Source organism: Eutrigla gurnardus (assembly GCF_963514095.1).
Source record: "Eutrigla gurnardus genome assembly, chromosome: 2".
Classification (NCBI taxonomy): Eukaryota; Metazoa; Chordata; class Actinopteri; order Perciformes; family Triglidae; genus Eutrigla; species Eutrigla gurnardus.
In genome coordinates this window covers 32,959,372-32,973,017 of record NC_139916.1, presented here as the reverse complement: position 1 = coordinate 32,973,017, position 13,646 = coordinate 32,959,372, and the positions used below count along the sequence as shown (strand labels likewise).

Below are 13,646 nucleotides of genomic sequence, written 5' to 3'. Positions count from 1 at the left end.
ATTCTCCAATTGAGTTTTATTTGTTCAAGCCAGTTTCTCCCACACAGTGAAGGACCCTTCCCTTTTACAACTATCAGTGGCAAGTCAGCAGTCTGATCTTCATATGTCACTTTAGCCATGAACTGTCCTCTCACTGGGATGGGCTGACCTGTATAGGTTTTTAGCTTGACACTCGCGCCCTCTAGCGGTACATGTGAGAAAGATCTTTCATACACAGTCTCTGAGATAATGCTGACAGCGGCTCCCGTGTCTATTTCCATCAGTACATGAACCGCATTTACTTCAAGTCAACGCTGAATGGCCGCCTGTCTGTGTCACCTGCACTTAACACTGGGAACATATCCACTTCTGCCCCTTCTGCATGGACATAGCCTGTGGTGACTTTTTGTGTGCGCTTCTTCTGCGCTCCTCTCTTCTCATGCGTGGGACCGCTGGCCCTGCACGCTTTTTGGATATGCCCCAATTTATTACATTTATGGCATCTACTGTCCTTAAAGTAGCAGTCACTGGCGCTATGATTTTTGCCTTTGCATCTATAGCACTCTTTTTGTGCTGAAGGAGAGTGTCTCTGTTTCCCGTTTACCTTGTTAACAGAAACGGTGGCGCCGTCTCCCTTCCTCAATTGCTGCACATCCCGTTGAGCTGTTTCCATGTTCATTGCAAGTTCCACGGCTTTTGCAAAAGTAAGTCCGTCCTCTGAGAGCAATTTCCGCTGGCACGCTTCATTGTTAATCCCGCTGACGAATCCATCTCGTAGGGATTCCTCCAACCGGTCTCCAAAGTCCATTTTGCGGCTAACTGTTGTAGCTCCGCCGCGAACTGAGAAGCCGACTCATTACTTTTCTGGACACACCTATACGTCTCGGTGGACTCTAGAGGCTCCTTACACAAGTAAAGGTGTGTAGCCTGATATGTAGCCTACTTTAGATCAGGTTTAACAGCACAACAGCAACTACTAGTATTCGTGCAGATGTGTATATCTATTATGTGATATCATGGGTTTCATTCCTCCATACAACTCTGTTACAGCTACCCAGGCTACTGTGTCCTGCAAGGAATTTGGTGTTGACACAGCCATGGTTCCAGCAGACCTGTTTGACATCCACTCCAATATGGAGACCTTCAAAGAGAGCTCGCCTGGACCCGGTAGAGGAGGACGATACTTTGGAGGGCAGCTCTTCCTTGACCTCAGAAGAACTTGATGCCACATATGACCCTGCAGAATTAGCCACAAATGTGACAGCCTCAACACACATTTGGCGAAAATATCACTACATTTGTGGATGTGAATATATTTTTACTGCCATGCCACCTGTTTTTAATGAGGTTTTGTAGTGTATGATCAACCTAGAGAAAATACAATTTAGGAATGCATCAATAAACTGCTGCAGATTTATGACGTTACTAGTATGTGTTGGGAAAGTTCACTTTCTACATGAACTCGTTCAAAGTTCAAATTTTAAAATGAACTAGTTCAGTTCATAGTTCATAATTCAAAATGTTGAACTAAGTTCACAGTTCCAAAAATGAACTAGTTCATAGTTCTTTTTTTCAATATGTTGCTGCAAGCTATTATTTTTCAAAATTATTGCCACAGCCTATATAGAACCACAGACAGCAATTATTTAATCAGTTTTAACACTGAAACTATGCGTCAGATTTCATCTTCATACCCAATTTTGAATCCTTATCCAACCAGGGTTTACATTAGAATTGAAGGGACAGCATTTCCCCATTGTTGCTTTAACACTTTGCTGCTGTCCATTGAGTCCACACTAGTAGCTGCAGATTTCACACCAACAGTATATTCTCAAACACACAAGGACAAATTTGCTACTTGAATGGTCTTTTTTAATGAGGAATTATAAAAAGAACAGGACAGCTTCAGTTCAATGTGCTGTTTGTTTGCTGTTGATGTGACTGATGTACGGATTTCTTTTTTGAAAGCTGGCCGGCAAAGTTTGCACAGAAATATAAGATTGTTCCCATCCTCATCGACCTTGTCATAAACGGGGCTCTCAAGTTTTTAACTTAGTTCAGCGTGAGATTTTGGCTGAAGGTACGTGTCCACAGGCAGCGTTTTTCCACGCTTCCCATCCATTGTCTATGTACATTAAAAATTATGGATGTGGAACTAAATGGATACCAGGACTGATACAAGACATCACTGGGCCTGTCTCCTATGCAGTGTTGTTGAGAAATGGTAGTGATGTCCAAATGAAGCTTCGTGAAGCATTTTCTTTATTTTCTGAGCCCAATAGATGGCGCTCTCTGTTCAACAAAGGTTTGAAGGCCGATATATTTCCATTGCTTTCAACCCTTTGTTGAACAGAGAGCGCCATCTATTGGGCTCAGAAAATAAAGAAAATGCTTCACGAAGCTTCATTTGGACATCACTAAGAAATGGTCAAGTAGTCAGGAGGCACGTGGATCAACTATTCAGCAGACTAGGGCAGGAGCTGCCAGTCGCCATACCAAATGTGATACATGAGGACGAGAACTGTGAAGTACCTGCACTGGTGACCAACATGGTACCACAGGACACAGTTACTGTACAGGTTGATGGAAATATCCAACCTGAGGTAAAGCTGGACAAAGAGTGCAGAGCACCTTGTGGTGATCTGAGTGAGGTGTTGTCTAGACCGAAAAGAAGCAGGAGACCACCTGCCCATATGAAAGATTTTGTGAATAAAAAAAATTAAAAAATGTAAATGACTGTTTAGATTGTTTAACACTGTAATAACATTGGTACTGCCTGTTTACATCAGTAGTTTTCGCTGGTGGGGTCATGGTTATGACATGTTGATGTTATAAACAGGGCCGTAGCCAGCTATGAGGTCACCGAGGTCCGGACCTCGGTAAAAAAATTCTGAGAAAAAAAAAAAGTGGGCCCCGAACAGCATATTAACACACCGCCACCGGACAGCTTTTATTTAGAAACCACAGGAAGTTATCTATCGGCGGAAGTGGCGGGAAATTTACAGAAGAGATGACCACAGACAACACTGCGAGTTGACAGGTGAGTGACAGCTTTTAAATATTATGCTACAAGCAGAACAAGTTATACCAATGATCGACGCGATCCAACAGTGTAAACTTGCAGTATTGATCCACTATTTTCGGTCTTAGTCGACACAGTAGGCTAAGTAGCCGAACGTATGAGGAGCGTTCGGATGGAGTCCGGCAGACAGCAGTCAGACCGGGTGACATTCAAGTAGACGAGAGAGTGACGGCAAAACTTGGGGGAGGTCGGCAAAATATATTGTGGACAGTCACGGGAACGCTAAACGTCCGACTCCCGAGATAAAACATTTTGTCGGCTGCCCTGGCGGTATCTCACCGCGAGTTGGTAACCTAAGGCTCATAGCGTAGCAAGTGTGTGTATGTGTGTGTGTGTGTAAACAATAAGATAATAAGTGATCATGATGAGAACAGTCTCTCTCTCATAGGCCATAGGCTTATAATGTTAGGCCTATGTATATAATCAATAAGGTCTAATCTACCTCTTTTGATTTCCCCCTACAGAAGAAAAAAAACAAATCAGTGTCTGAAGAGTGAAAAATGTCAAAAAGAAAAAAAATTCAACAGAGTACGTTGGATTCATTTGTTCAAAAGAAAAACAAGCCGTGTGAAAATGAGGACAGAAGGGGAGAATGAGCAGAGGAAACAGGAGGATAGAAAGAAGTGCGGAGCTTCTGCAAAGAGTGGAGAAGAGACAGGACAGAGCAAAGAACTATGTGGAAAGACAGGAGAGACGAGAGAAGAGAGGAGAAGAGATAGGGCAGAGTGGAAAACCAAGTGGAATGGATGAACAGAGAGAATGGAGTGGAGAATCAGGAGGACCAGTTCAGTCAGAACAACAGAGGGGACCAGAAACACAGACAGGAGAACAAATAGGACCAGAAACACAGACAGGAACAAATAGGACCAGAAACACAGACAGGAGAACAAATAGGACCAGAAACACAGACAGGAGAACACAGACAACCAGCAGCACAGACATCCTGTGAACTACAAAAATAAAATGTACTCGGGGTGATCATTTTAACTTATGTTTGTGTATTTTATGTCATTTCAGAGGGCCAATGCAGAGAGAGGAGCATGTGGAGGATGACTGACTGACACACACACACACACACACACACACACACACACACACACACTGCTAGCACAATAAAAACATTTTAAATGCAAGGATTTCACAGCATTATTACAGTATTATTACAGTGAAATACTGTATTGAACTATACCCTGGGAAGTCCCATGACATAACCGAACTTGGTTTGAACTGAAGGCGCGGCGGTTTCCCTCTTCTCATCTCGGCTGAATGGAGAAGGTGAGCAGCATGAATAACTCTGTTTGCAGCACTTACACACATGTTATTTAATATGATGATAATATTTACTTTCACATGAACGTTATTCGCATGACGCAGTTCATATTTTGTTAGCAAGTGCCCGAAATTGTTGAACGTTATCTCACAGCATTTGCTTATAGCAGTAGTAAAGTAATAATACTAGCTAGCAAACGGCTGCTAGCACGATTAGCAACGATTTGCTACGTGAGATAAGAACAATAAGACGAGAGAGAAATAAGAAGGAAAACAAAAGGAAGTGAAAAAGTTTGTGTTTAATGTCGCTACGTGTACATTTCAATGTGTTATATGGTTAGACCACGTAGCCCAGGTTTGATTTGAAGCTGAACTGGTCAGTAGCGGGCCGTTGTTTCCACTCGGATGTCTTTTTGTTCCGGACTGTTACTGGTACTGTTGTCGTCATGTTCGCTCGCGGGGCTGGTCTGCTCTGGGTGAGCGCGTGCGCCGGTACATGGAAGTGTTTTGCTGCATATTAGCGTAACGTCGCCGTCACTATTCTCCTCTCATGAGTGGTCTTTCCGCACCGAGACAGTGGGTTACCCGTGTTAGCCGAAGCTAACAATACACCCGCATCCTCCAGTTCAGCTTCATATCAAACCGGGGCTACGTGGCCGAACATAACGCACTGAAAAGTACACGTAGCGACATTAAGCACGAAGTGTTTCACTTACTTTCCCGTTCGTTTTTGACTATTCACTGCAGAGCAAAAGCGGTTTTGCCGAATGGTAGCCGATCTAAGCAGGCTAATGACTAGCTAGTCTATGGGGAATATAGCGGCTCCCTGCATTGTTAGAGATATTCCACATAGACCAGCTGCTCACCATGCATGGATAGGCTACTATTCTGCAAAAACGCTTTTGCTCTCGGTCAAGTTTCAGCTAGGGATAATATTGCAGTACACTGAAAGGTGATGCAACTCCAAAAATGTCCATCACGTTTTATGTACAGATCATGTTTTTTACAACATACTCATGAATATAATCTGCATTTAAACTGAAATTCGTATTGTTGGTTGCCTTTGTGTAATTTCAAATTTTTCTTTTTTTCTAGGTCATCAGATGGCCAGGCTAACTATCCTGTTCAGTGTCCGGCTAAGAAATAGATCAGGTAGGTGACGAGTTAAAATGCACCACAATGTTCCACTGTAAATTGGTTGGATGTGAGCATGTGTATGAGAATGTGTATAACTTTGATCAGCACACAAAACAGCATACTAATGCCCCCTATTATTACTACCAGTGTGGGGTGCCTGACTGCTACAGAAAACACACAGGACTGCAAATTCATATGTTTAGGCAGCATAGGTCCTACCTGCAGGCTGCTGGGCCTATACCACCAGCTCTACCACCTGACCCATCAGCTCTACCACCTGACGCATCCTTGAAATGTAAAGATTTTTTATTCAAATATTTAAAATGTAAAATGAGTGATTACATTAGACGCCATTTATTACCTTTTATGATTTACTACCTCTGACAATGAACAATATTTATCCTTTAATGTTAAATCCATGCTATTGTGTGTTACTATGTTACAGCCATGTGCCACTGCTGTGGACATTAATACTCCAGAACACCCCAGCACCTCCTGCTTGATCATTCAAGGTAATGTTACTTGGATCTAGTATCGACATTTCTAACTCAGTATTTTGTTTTGATTCTAGAAATCTACATCACCACAATAAATAATAATAATAATGATAACAAATTACATTTGTATAGCCCTTTGTATCTGAAGCAGATCTCAAAGTGCTCATAACACATGATGTTGTATCTATTCATTTTCAGGTGACATGATGAAGCCCTCTGGATGGCTGATATCCATCGAGGGACATGTCGTGATGGGCCCACACGCCCACACCCTTTGTTTTTACACAGAGTAGCTGCTTTCTTCAGCAGCTATTAAGTCTTCAACCTCGAGTATCCTGCCGCTGGATCGGCGACGCTGGAGTTCATTCAAAGGTATTGTATAAAGATCTCATTTAACCTTGTAATTCACATTATAGTACAGGCTTCCAACTCAATGATTGTCTTGAGGTCTAAATTGCTTACAATGGAGGTACCTGAGGCTAGCCTGGTGAGACCATCCTGATCTCGCGAACTCATCCATAAATCTATTTAAAACTGAAACTATCTTTGCTTATTAACAGGTGCTTCCTGGGCATCAATCCTGGAAGAGGCTCAAAGACCAAGGAGCAGACAACAATGCATTGTAATGTCACAATACTGAAATCACAGTATATTGCTGTAATCCTTACTGTGAAAGTCACGCAAAAATGATCCAATAATTTATTGTGAATTCACAGTACACACTGTAAAAGTACAGGGCCTTGTTGTAATGCTGTACAGCAAAAGGTTGTAATTCCCCATGTACTGTAATATCACAGTAATTGTGTTGCCATAGAAGCTGTAAAGTTACAGTATACAGTTGTGCTTTTACAACAATGCATTGTAATATCACAATACTGAAATTACAGTAAATTGCTGTAATCCTTACTGTGAAAGTCATGCAAAATGTATCCAATAATTTATTGTGAATTCACAGCGTAAAATTTTGCAGTGCATGTTCTCGTCCTGCTCAAGGTGTAAAGTGTCCTGAGATAACTGTGAACTTCAACTGCTGATTAATTTGACAATAAAGTCTTTACAATAATTGTAAAATGTGTCATGGTTAATATTACTGAATTAACGGTCAGGAAGACTGCATAATATCTTGCATAGAGGAATTTATTTTTATAAAACACAATTGATAAACAAACAACTTACTGCTGTATTCCTCTTAGGTATAAAGCACCATTATCAACTCTATATATATTTAATGCGTTTTGGAGAGAGAAAATTCAGGCATACGGTTCCAACCAGGATGTTCCACCATTGTTGTAAAATGTATGTTCAATGCAGTTGCACTCGGAAACCACCAGAGGGCTCTAGTGAATCTTAATTCTGTCACGTGTTCAGACAGCAGAAGTTGTATGTTGCAACCAGAGAGAGAGAGAGACTTTTTTCAGCCACATGGGTCAGTCTGTAACATGGAAGCTGTCATCTCTAATAAAGACAGTTGAAGCTAAAGGCCAAGACTGGTAATTGATATGCGACGATATCACAACCATACATGCCTCTTCCTCCTCCGGCTGCTGCATCCGTCTTGTTTCCTAGTGTGAATCATGATAATCGTCATGTTATGTCAACAATAACCTCAACAGACAACTTGGTGTAACGGACAGTAACATTACCTGTGGTGTCTCCATGCAGCAGACATGTTAGGTGTCTGAAGGCATTGTTGAGCAATTCCCACATGGTCACTTAGACAAATATAGTGCATCATTTGAGAATTTCAACAACAGAAATCTTGTTAATATGGTAACCTGCCGGACTTTGCTGACAAGCTGAGGTGGATGAGCAGTAAACTTCATGTTTAAATTTTGTAACGGTAAGTTTGGCATGTAATGTTGAGATTGAGCACAATCATGTTTATAAAACACAGCACACAGCCTATATTTAAAATTCAGCACATAATTCTGGAGGACGACATGATACTGACCAAATCTTGTTCCTTGTATTGTCGGGGATCAGGTGTTTAATCCCGTTAATGTAAAAGTAAACAAACTGCCCGTAGACAGGACGCTTTCATCGGGTTTTCATCCGTTTAAATATGTTACGTCCCCATTTGGAAAACATGCAACTGTGAACTGTCAACAACACGGCACTACTTACGATATTGCTTGTTGCCAAAATAGCTCACAGATACGTTACTTATAGAGCGAAGAAAGCAGCATTAGCGTCATTGTGGCTAGCGCTAGCTACGCTTACACACACATTGAGTTACCTTCCAAAACGTTACACAAACATGTTAACTAACCATTCAGAAACGTCCTGCTGCATCCACAGCGTCAGAACTTCTGCAGAAGCTGCTCCTGGTTCTGGGTCGGAGTCCGGTTTGAAGCGGTACGGCTGAACCGCTGTATTGTTTGTAGCATAGAACCATAACCATGGCAACAAGCTGGGCGCGGACAGCACGGGGCGGAGAGACACAACCACTTCCTCAGGAGGAGCGGGGTCAGGGGTCATCTCATTCGCATACGGCTACACCCCGTCAGAATCACCCGTTTGAAGGAGTGGGGTGAAAAGGCTGAAAATGAGGAGTGCGATCCACTCCAAAATACATGTTCCGATTGTTTTTTCCAGTTGAGTAATTCAAAGACCAGGTTTGGAGACATCAATAACTTATATTAACTTCTTTTTTAGGGGATTAGGGGATGGCTACTTGGGCTCAAGCTCCGGATGTTTTTGCCAAAGCCCCGAATGTTTACAGTAGGGGGAAAAAGCTCAATGCGGTTTATGTCAGTCTCCCTCCCCTGGCCGCACCGGAGTCTGAAGTGTAGCCTTCCTGCAGTCCAACAAAGAGGCAACAGCAGCGGGAAAGTAACCTGCGTTTATAGCCTGCCCTGCCGAGAAGAAGTGTGTCCTCTCTCTCTTTCCTTTGTTGTTTCCGCCCGCGGGTTCAAACCGACATCTGTCAGATGGACGTAGCTACATGATGGACAGAAGAACGTTTTTCTCGGCGGCGGCCCAACGACCAACGTCGGAACAGATGTTTCTAGGTCTGTGAATGTTAAGATTAACACTTGGTGTGTGAGAAGTTACTGACTGACAAAGTATTTGCTTTCAAGCGCGCAGGTGGCCGAGTGGTTAGAGCACATGTTATATACGCAGCCGGTTCGCATCCAGGCCGGAGGTCTTTTGCTGCATGTCACACCCCCTCTCTCTGCTGTGTTTCCTACCTGTCTACTGCTAATAAAAGGCGTCTATGCCAGAAAAAATCTTAAAAAAAAAAAGATTTAAAGTTATAGTTTTTGCTAGATGGTTTTCATTACCGTCAGTTGTAATAACAGTGCATACGCAATGAAAGTGAATAACAACGTTAACAAAAACAAAAAAAAGCTAGAACTTTGCACATACATCTTTCGTCCCTCTGGGCTAAGCCTCGGATCTCCCATAATCCTAGATCCGCCCCTGATCGATACGCCCATCCCTACAAAGCAGCAATAGTGGGGATTTCAACCGTGATGGAGGAAACACTGTTAGTGTCTACATGGAGTTAATCCCCACCTCCTCTTCACCACGCCCAGCGGGAAAGTAACGTTTCTTGTGTTACTTTCCCGCTGCTGTTGCCTCTCTGTTGGACTCCGGTACTGCAGGAAGGCTACACTTCAGACTCCGGTGCGGCCAGGGGAGGGAGACTGACATAAACCGCATTGAGCTTTTTCCCCCTACTGTAAACATTCTGGGCTTTGGCAAAAACATCCGGAGCTTGAGCCCAAGTAGCCATCCCCTAATCCCGCCCCTGGTATCGATCCTGTGGTATCGATAGATCGATACTCACACGCTACTCATTTGACATTGATTTCCTTAAAAAAATATCAATATAAACTAAAAAAAATAATAATTGGGGGTGTATGCATCACCTTCAGCTGTTTTGATTACTTACTTAAATTACTATGTGCCGGGACACCCCTGTACCATGTCACGTGACAGGAGACGAGCGAATGAGTGTCAACGTGTGACACAGCCGACAACGACAATCAGCCAGAGCCCGCTCAGCACAAGCCGGAGGAAAAGACAGGAAGCTTAAGATATGACAGACAAAAAACGAAGCGTGGTGTGGTGTTATTTTTCACCAGTCGATAAACTCACGGCAAGGTGCCAAGTGTGTGATAAAAAAGTTTCCCACATATGACAACAAAACGAATGCGTAAAGTTGTAAAGATGTGACTAGATTTCTCCTCGTCTCCGTGGCGCATTTCTCCGTTTGTTTTTGTATATCGATCAACTTCTCATCCGCCATCTTGCTAGTGACATAAAGGGCCCTAGTTTCGTGGCGCAGCGCAGGGCGGCGCAGGGTGGCGGAGCCGGCGCAATGCAAGTTTCGACCCGCGCAGCCTTGCGCACCGTCAGTTTGGCAGTTTGGTGGATCGCCTGCGCCAAGATCGGTGTGGCGGCGCAGCAGGGGGAGGCGTCACAGATTCAGCTTGGCGTAGCGGAAGTTTCGTGGCAAAAAGCCTTGCCGAGACTGCGCTGAAAGCTCGCCAGCTCCAACCTGGTCTACTTTCGGCGCAAGGCGCAAGGCGTAAATAAAGTCCATTCATTCAATGCGAATCACAGCTGGCGGAGTGGAAGTTTGGCTGACCGGCGCGCAGTGCGCACACGTCACCGAGACCTCACAGGAAAGTTTCCACAGTTCCAGGCACATTTAAATGCAATAAACAACCACAACAAACACTATTTAATGCAACTAATTGAATCAACACGTGAATTTATATCTATATAGATTGTCCCGTCACATCTGACGTCAGATCAAAGGTGGATGGCACGCGTAACGGAAACTCAGCCTCTCGGACCAAAACATCTCCCTCTCTCTCCTGTTTTTTATAATATGGGCATTGTTATTATTATGATACGCGCGCACAGCGCGTGATGCGCGTGGTGGGAGCAGTGGCGCTGCTTCTGTCATCGGGTTGTCAAATGACGGAACTTGCACTGAACCTCCCCTAACGCATTAAAGGAGAGGAGCTCATTTGATTGGTGAAGATCTGAATCGGCTGTATTAATCCCAGTCCACGCCTCGTCTCCTCCTCGTCTCCCACTCACGCCTTCTTCTCCTCCCTCTTTCCCACTTGCGCCGGTGGGCGAGACGGGAGGTGTGCCTGCGCGAGCCTGCGCGGTGCACGAAACTTGCAAAGTCCAGGTGGACACACCCCGTCGGCGCGGCGCAGGTGCGCTGAAAGCTGACTGCGCCTGGTCTACGAAACTAGGGCCCAATGGAGGCAATATGGTCTCTGCTGTGCGGAAAACTTGTTGGAAACATATTCCTTGTTTCTCTCATACACTAAACCTCATTGTGAAGGACTCCATTAAGGCTGACATGTCTTGAGTCCAGCTTGGAGAAATGCAGTGCTATTGTTCGGTTCTTCCAGCACAGCACCAAAGCGACTGGCAAACTAAAAGAAGTACAAAATCAGTTGAACTTGCCACAGCATAAACTAATCCAAGCAGTGGATACTAGATGGAACTCGGTGTTGTACATGATTGATAAGACTGTATGAACAACAACAAGCCATCACAACAGCACTTTGTCTTCTTGGGAGAAACAACATGTGCCTAAGTGATGGAGAATGGTCCCACATCAGGCAGGCCATTGACGTCCTCAGGCCTTTTGAAGAGGCCACTAACGAGGTTTCAGCAGAATGGTATGTAACAATTTCCAAAGTCATACCTCTGGTCTCTCTTTTTCAGCAAGCAACCTGGGCAGAGTAACAGTCTGGCTTCACAACTTGCAGCACAATGCAAGTGACGGTTCCAAAACATTGAACACAACCACACTCTTGCACCAGCACCTTTTTGGACATTTGCTTCAGAAACATTGTGTTCTGTGATTCTGCAAATGTAGAAATGATTAAATCATGGATCATCACAGAGATGCAAGCCCTGGCCTGCACTAAAACACAGTCAACCAGACATGAAGCCGTTGCGACTGCATCAACTGTTTGACAGTCGGGTTGTGGCTTTTCAGAACAAACCCACAGCAAACACAAATGCATATATTGAAATGAGAAGATACATGGAGGAAAAGGTGATCCCAAGGAAAAAAATGAAGCCACATTCCCACTGCTGAACTAAGTTGCAAAAAAATACGTAGGAACTGTTGCAACGTCTGTTCCAGCAGAGAGACTCTTCTCTAAGGCTGGAGAAATAATCATGCTAACACACTGGCTATGCTAACACACTGAAAACAACGTTGTCTGGGCATAAATACGGCAGCGACCTTGTTGTTTGGACCACAGACCACAGAGGATCTCGATACTGATTGGCTTCACGAGTGTCACATGAAATATTTCAACTCGAATGATGAAAGATTTTGCCCCATTTGCGTCTGCCACGTTGCGTCTATCGCCATTCTAATTTGCAACATGTTGAATCTATACATTGACTTCACAAATAATTTGCGTGGCGTAAGGTGAAGCAGCCGTTACTATTTAGATTACTATCAAGAGAACTGGTGTTGTTTCTGGACTCTCTTCCTCAATGATCGGTGTGAAGTTTGATTGATAAATGAATCCGCTGAGACAGGCTGGGTGGGATTGATAGAGCAACCTTTATTGAAACAGAATTCTCAAGCCTGCATCAGACCAGGCTGGCCAACACCCAGTTTCTCCAAACTCGGGCAAAGTCCCTATTGAACCTTTGCCTGCTTTGAAATCATACTGAGCATTCGGTACACGAAAACCACCCTCACTTTCTGCATGCGCGTGCCTTTTTGAAGCCCTTCGCCTGGACCTACCTACTTCTCCTTATTGGTCATCTTGGATGGATTGAGAGTCCATCCATCCAACAAGGGATCGAGGAGCCTCCAAACCATCCTAATAGGCTGGGCTAGTTTGCCTTCTATACGTTATCTAAATCTTCTGATGTCACCCTTGGGGCCCGCAAGCCTAAAGCTAGGAGGACCATCTATCTGTACTTATATGGAAATGTATACATTAAGTAAGCTCAGACCATCTTGCCATTGGCGCAGAACTGGTTCAGCTCCTAAGAGGGCCCAAACATCCTGTAGCCAGCTTTAACGCACACACAGGGCTGATTTATGACTAAGGCAGCCTGCAGATAGTTTAACCTAAACAATTCACATCCCTTAAAGCTTCATGCAGAGAAGCAATCTTTCCTGGGTAAATCATATCTCAGAATGTGTAAATGAACAGATACCTCACTGGTACTCAGTATGATGAACGTTGCTCTTGCGAGAATTAAGCAAAAAAAGCAACATGATCTGGATTCAATTCAATCCAATTTATTTAAAGTGTCATATCACAACAGAAGTCATCTCAGGACAATTAACACATTGAGCAGGACTAGAATACGCTCAAGATTTCCAGAGTCAATACAATTTCAAAGTCCCAACATCACCCAGGGGCAAGCATTACAGCAACAATGGTGAGAAAAAACTGCCTGAGTAGGCTTTTAGGCAGAAATCTGGTGCAGCCCAGGCCCTTGGGCTCCAACTGCATTTGGTGTTGGTAGTAGTATGGTAGTAGCATTAACAGTAATGGTGGTATTAACGGAAGCATGGGCGTGGACATGTCCCCCGCACTTCCCGTATCTGTGCCCTCTGTTCCCCGCACTTTTTAGAGCCATTACAACCATTGAATTCATTCTTAACACGTGGAAAGGCGTTTTTCCGAGCCGCCTTTGAACGTACCATGAGGAGGCGGAGCCAG

At 43.9% G+C, this 13,646-nt stretch overlaps 1 long non-coding RNA gene across 1 annotated transcript in view; it reads right to left on the bottom strand.

Moving 5' to 3' along the window:
- Positions 1-8,445, bottom strand: part of LOC311023951 — a 171,082-nt gene extending 162,637 nt beyond the window's left edge. The window contains exon 1 of the long non-coding RNA XR_014598263.1: positions 8,234-8,445. This is a non-coding gene — a long non-coding RNA (uncharacterized lncRNA). The remainder of the gene's footprint in view (positions 1-8,233) is intronic.
- Positions 8,446-13,646: the final 5,201 nt, after the last annotated feature.